This window comes from Gossypium arboreum, chromosome 2, assembly GCF_025698485.1.
Source record: "Gossypium arboreum isolate Shixiya-1 chromosome 2, ASM2569848v2, whole genome shotgun sequence".
Classification (NCBI taxonomy): Eukaryota; Viridiplantae; Streptophyta; class Magnoliopsida; order Malvales; family Malvaceae; genus Gossypium; species Gossypium arboreum.
This window is the reverse complement of record NC_069071.1, coordinates 98,435,545-98,442,167: the sequence shown is the minus strand read 5'-3', so window position 1 is coordinate 98,442,167 and position 6,623 is coordinate 98,435,545. Positions and strand designations below refer to the sequence as shown.

The following is a 6,623-nucleotide window of genomic DNA, read 5'->3' as shown; positions in this document are numbered from 1 at the left end:
ATTAGAAAAAACCCGTCAGGACCACTACTTTTTGACGAAGAAATCGATCGCACAGCTCACAGAAACCGAAGAGAAATAAGGTGAAGCCTAAGATACACAGGGGAACAGCAAGAGGACGATATCTCAACTACGACTAAGGAAATGGCTGAAAATCAAGACAATCAGCTACCTCCTACGATGCCCGCTGAACTAGTAAATCAGAATCCTACTCCTCGTACTATGTATGATTATGTTAAACCTACTTTAATAGAAACTGAGTCAAGTATAGTTAGGCCTGCTATTGCTGCGAATAATTTTGAACTAAAACCTAACACTATTCAAATGATAAGCAATTTGTTCAGTTCGATGGTTTGCAGGATGAGGATCTAAACACTCACTTGGCAAATTTCCTGGAATTCTGCGATACATTTAAAATTAATGGTGTTTCTGACGATGCCATTTGTCTTTGGTTATTCCCTTTTTCATTGAGGAACAAAGCTAAATAGTGGTTGAACTTGTTACCACGAGGGCCAACTTCTACTTGGGAACAAATGACCGAAAATTTTTTATTAAAATATTTTCCTCCGGCGAAAACAACCAAATTATGTAATGATATTTCTTCGTTTGTGCAGATGGACTTAGAAACTCTTTACGATGCATGGGAGAGATACAAGGACCTACTGTGAAGGTGTCCTCACCATGGATTACATCTATGGTTGCAAATTCAAACATTCTACAGTGGTTTGAACCCTTCGACAAGGAAAATAATTGATGCAGCAGCAGGGGGAACCATCAACAACAAAACACCTGAAGAGGCTTACAAATTTATTGAAGAGATGTCACTGAATAACTATCAGTGGCAAGTCATGAGGACTAAGCCAACTAAAATAGCAGGCGTTTATAACGTCGATTCGGTTACTATGCTGACAAACCAGGTAGAACTTATAAATAAAAAGATTGATGGTTTACTTGGTTCTACTCAGGTACATCCGGTAATGAGGTGCGAGACGAATAGAGGAGGAGCATGCACAGAGTATCAACCTTTCAACCCTAGCGTCGAGGAGGAACAAGTCCAATAGATGGGTAACAATAACTCTAGATCCCAAAATAACCCATATAGTAACACTTATAATGTAGGTTGGAGGAACCATCCCAATCAATGAAATCAAAGACCACAACATCCTCCGGGTTTTCAACAACCACCCTATCAACAGGAAAAGAAACTGAACCTTGAAGAGATGCTGTCTAAATTTATCTCGGTGTCAGAAACCTATTTCTAGAACACCGAGACAACACTTAAAAATCAACAAGCATCGATCCAAGGGCTCGAAACTCAAATAGGCTAGCTGGCCAAACTAATTTCGGAAAGACCACTAGGAAGTTTACCTAGTAACACCAAATCAAAAGAGCATGTAAAAGTAGTTACACTAAGGAGGGGGAAAGTGTTAGCGGAATCTAAAAAGAAGCTAACACAAAAAGTCGTGATGAGGGAAAGGGGGGAAGAACAACCCGAACATAGTGACAAACCAGTCCCGAAGGAATATAAACCACCAGTTCCATACCCAGCAAAATTGAAAAAAGACCGCATTGATGCACAATTTGGTAAGTTTCTTAAACTTTTTAAGCAATTACATATCAACTTACCTTTTGTTGAGGCTATCTCGCAGATGCTACATACGCAAAATTTTTGAAGGAGCTTCTAACAAATAAAAGGAAGTTCGAGGACTTATCTATAGTATAACTCAACGAAGAGTGCTCAGCCATACTCCAAAACAAACTGCAAACCAAACTGAAAGATCCAGGAAGTTTTAATATCCCTTGCTTAATTGGTAGTTTGAATGTTGAGAAAGCACTAGCTGATTTAGGCGCTAGCATTAACTTGATGCCATATAAAATGCTCAAACAACTAGGATGAGTATTCAATTAGCCGATAGATCTGTTAAATATTCTAAGGGTATTATAGAAGACGTACTTATGAAAATAGATAAATTCATATTTCCTGTTGACTTTGTTGTGCTTGACATGGACGAAGATGTGGTAGTGCCCTTAATTTTAGGGCACCTATTTTTAGCCACTACTAGGGCTATAATCGATGTGGGTGACGGTAAATTGGTACTTAGAGTAGGTGACGAGGAGATTATCTTTAAAATATATGATGCTATGAGGTTTTCTAGGGAGCAGGATGATTCATGTTATTTTATTGTCTCTATTGATTATACTACTCAGGACTCTTTTCAGGATATTATACAGAAAGACATTACGGAACTGTATCTAGCTCAAGAAGAGGAGACAAATGATGAACCTAATGAGCATTCTTCAAGACAAGTAGAATATGAGGGAATTAAGACAAACAATGAACTTAAGCAAAAACCCTCTATTGAATAGCCCCCCCAAACTGGAACTAAAACAATTACCAAACCACTTGGAATACGCATTCCTTGGAAATAATTCTACATTACCAGTTATTATTGCTTCTAACTTGCAACCCAACGACAAAGAGGAATTAATCCAAGTATTAAAAGAACATAAAAATGCCATAGCTTGAAAAATTTCTGACATTAAAGGAATCAGCCCTTCTTTTTGCACCCACAAAATTTTGATGGAAGATGAATACAAACCGCGTGTGCAAGCTCAAAGATGACTGAACCCCAACATGAAGGAATTTGTTAAAGCCGAGGTAATTAAACTTTTAGATGTTGGAATTATTTATCCTATTTCTAATAGTTCTTGGGTAAGTCCAGTGCAGGTTGTCCCTAAGAAATGAGGCATGACAGTTGTGACCAACAAGAAGAATGAATTAATCCCAACAAGGACAGTCACAGGATGGAGAGTTTGCATTGACTACAGGAAACTGAATGATGCCACAAGAAAAGATCACTTTTGGATTATGTAATGCTCCTGCCACTTTTCAGCGCTATATGATTACCATCTTTGACGAACTCGTGGAAGATATCATGAAAGTATTTATGGATGATTTCCTGGTATTCGGTAACTCTTTCCATCTCTGCCTTAAAAATTTAAAATGAGTTTTGATAAGATGTGAGGAAACGAACCTTGTGCTTAACTGGGAGAAATGTTACTTCATGGTTCAAGAAGGTATTGTATTAGGACATAAAATTTCTAGTAAAGGGATTGAAGTGGACAAATCTAAAATAGAAACGATCGAAAAATTACCCCCTCCTAGTTTGGTTAAGGCTATTAGAAGCTTTTTAGGACATGCTGGTTTTTATAGAAGATTTATTAAGGATTTTTCTAAAATAGCTAAGCCTTTAACTAAATTGCTAGAAAAAGATATACCTTTTAATTTCAATCAGGAGTGTTTAGAAGCATTTAATACTTTAAAGGATAAATTAATTAATGCTCCAATCATAATTGCACCTGATTGGAACTTACCATTTGAATTAATGTGTGATGTGAGTGATTTTACAATAGGTGCAGTATTGGGATAGCGAAGAGACAAGCATTTTCAACCTATCTATTATGCTAGCAAAACTTTGACAGCTACACAAGAGAATTATACTAATACGAAAAAAGAATTGCTAGCTGTGGTTTTTACATTTGATAAATTTCGATCATATCTCATATTGTCTAAAGTTGTTGTTTACACTGACCATTCCCCCCTTCGCTACCTTTTAACTAAAACTGATGCAAAACCTCGACTCATTTGATGGATTCTCCTATTGCAGGAATTTGACTTGGAAATTCAGGATAAGAAAGGAGCTGAAAATCTTGCAGCTGATCATTTGTCCAGGCTTGAGAAGTCCAATACCAAAGAACTAGATGAAGTTGAAATAAATGATTCATTTCTTGAAGAACAATTTTTCGCTATATCTAACTCCGAGGTACCTTGGTTTGCAGACATCGCGAATTTTTTGGCCGCTAACATTATCCCAAAAGGGTTAACACACCAGCAAAAGAAGCGATTCTTTAATGATGTGAAAAATACTGTTGGGAGGACCCCTTTCTTTTTTGCAGATGTGCAGATCAAGTCATTAGAAGATACGTTACAAGATCAGAAACATAAAAAATATTAGAACATTGCTACTCAGGGCCAATTGGAGGACACTATAGTGGAACTAAGACCGCACATAAAATACTTGAATCAGTTTTTTATTGGCCCTCATTATTCAAAGACGCTAACAGGTACGTTACTTCATGTGACAAATGCCAACGGACAGGTAACATATCTAAACGTGATGAAATGCCTCAAAACTATATGTTTTCATGTGAAATATTTGACGTTTGGGGTATTGATTTGACGGGCCCATTCCCCAGTTCATTTGGGAATAAATACATCTTAGTAGCAGTTGATTATATGTCCAAATGGGTGGAAGCCCAAGCTCTACCCACTAATGATGCTAGAGTGGTAGTACATTTCCTTAAAAAACTCTTCTCGAGATTCGGAACACCTAGAGCAATTATCAGTGATAGGGGCACTCATTTTTGTAATATCCAATTTGAAAAAAACTCTTAAGAAATATGAAGTTCATCATAGAACAGCCACCCCATACCATCCTCAAACTAATGGACAAGCTAAAGTGGCAAACTGAGAAATCAAACGGATCCTTGAAAAAATAATAGAATCAAATAGAAAAGATTGGGCAATGAAAGTAGATGATGCCTTATGGGCTTACAGAACTGCTTTTAAGACCCCCATAGGGACATCACCTTACAGTCTTGTTTATGGAAAAAGTTGTCATCTACTATTCGAACTAGAGCATAAAGCTTTTTGGGCTATTAAATTTCTAAACCTTGATCCCGAACTTACAGAAAAAACAGGTTGATGTAGCTGAACGAACTTTATGAATGGCGAGCCAATGCATACGAAAACTCATGTCTATACAAGGAAGCAACAAAGCGGCACCATGACACTCGGTTAAAGCAACGAAAACAATTTGAAGTTGGAGATCTTGTCCTACTATACAACTTAAAACTCAAATTGTTTCCTGGGAAACTTCAATCACGATGGTCAGGACCTTTAACAATTAAATCTATTCTTCCGTATGGTACAATAGAGTTAAGTCAACCATTACACGGTACTTTCAAAGTAAATGGACATCGTCTCAAACTTTATAATGGTGAGAATTTTAAAGACGATGGAGAGGAGCTACGACTCCACAAACCACCCTGAATAAACCAATAAGGTAATAATCGAGCTTAGACTATAAACAAGAGCTTCTCGGGAGGTAACCCGAGTACTAACGGTTTTAAATTATTTAAATTTTAATTTTTAAACATCTAGGTCACTAACAGAATCTTTGAGTACATTTCCCAACTCCACACTACTGATCACACGGTCGTGCTTCAGGACGTGTGACAACCACGGAAAAAAACACGGCCGTGCGATACGGTCGTGAGAAAATAAAGTAAAAGTTATCTTTCCTAAAACGGGATGCGATAAGTGGCCACGGGCGTGCGATCGAGCTGTGGTCAAATCTTTCAAATGAACACGGGCGTGTGACACGCTTGTGTCTAGCCCCCGTGGACAACACTGTCAAAATAACATGGGCGTGCGCAGAGCTATACAACCGTGGAAGAAGTGAACCACATCACACACGGTTGTGTAACATGATCATGTAGCCACACGGCCTAGACACACGGGCGTACCCGAAGGCCGTGTGACGACATCTCACTTCGCGACAAACACGATCGGGACACGATCCACACAGGCGTGTGAACCAGCTGTGTCACTTGAAAAATTAGATTATCTATCTTATTTTATTTTTCTTCTATTAATTTTTGAAGATTCTTTTGTTTTTAAACACGTCTTATATTTATGATTACTATCAAATTAGTCCCCCAACTCTCCTTTTGTCCTTCAGAATCATGTTTGTCCTCCAGCTTTATTTCCAACAACTCGCTCTCACTAATCCAAGAATTTCATCCATTTTTAACTCAGGAAGTTTCACTTTTCTCCCTATCTTATGAACTTACACTTACATTTGTCAAAATATCTATCTTTGTACATTGAGGGCAATGTACATCTTAAGTGTGAGGGGTATTCATTTCATTATCAGAAAAATCCCTGAATGACTGCCTTATTCTCTTGAAAAGCTCTCATACACAAGTTTTAAACATAAAAAAAAGCCATAATTTTTTTTTGAGATTTTTGAGCCTTTTGAGCATCTATTAATTCTTTCATGCTCACTTTTATTATTGCTTTGAGTGCGTTAGTATTGAACTGTTATTCTAGAACTTGCTTGATTATGCACGTCAAGACCATACCATTTGATTAAGGCACTTAGGATTAACCCACTCATGCCATGAAAAGCCTACCTCCACGATTAACCCCTAGTGAACCCCCTTGAGCCTAACAAGCCATTTCTTGTATTACCATTAATATTAACCCTTAACCCGTTATTGTTGAAATCCCCTAAATTAAATTTGATCCCTATTTTTGTCGAGATTTGAATTGGAATAGTTACTAAGCTATTTTTTATTCTATTTTTTATAAATTTAACTTGTTCTTTAAAAAAAAAACATGTTTACATATTAGTAGCAGTGATCTTGTGAGCTAAAGAAATTAAATTCCATATTATGAGAAAAAGCTCTGTTGTATACAATTGATGACTAGTCATTTTTTCTAGTTAGGCAATTTTTCAATTCGATCTCGATTCTAATATTTTCTTTCAGCTTGTGACCAC

The 6,623-nt window shown here is 37.1% G+C and overlaps 1 non-coding gene across 1 annotated transcript; it reads right to left on the bottom strand.

The window, feature by feature from the left end:
- Positions 1-580: 580 nt before the first annotated feature.
- LOC128290062 (small nucleolar RNA R71) lies at positions 581-685 on the bottom strand. The gene has a single exon (XR_008279703.1). It is a non-coding gene; the product is annotated as a small nucleolar RNA R71 (small nucleolar RNA).
- Positions 686-6,623: the final 5,938 nt, after the last annotated feature.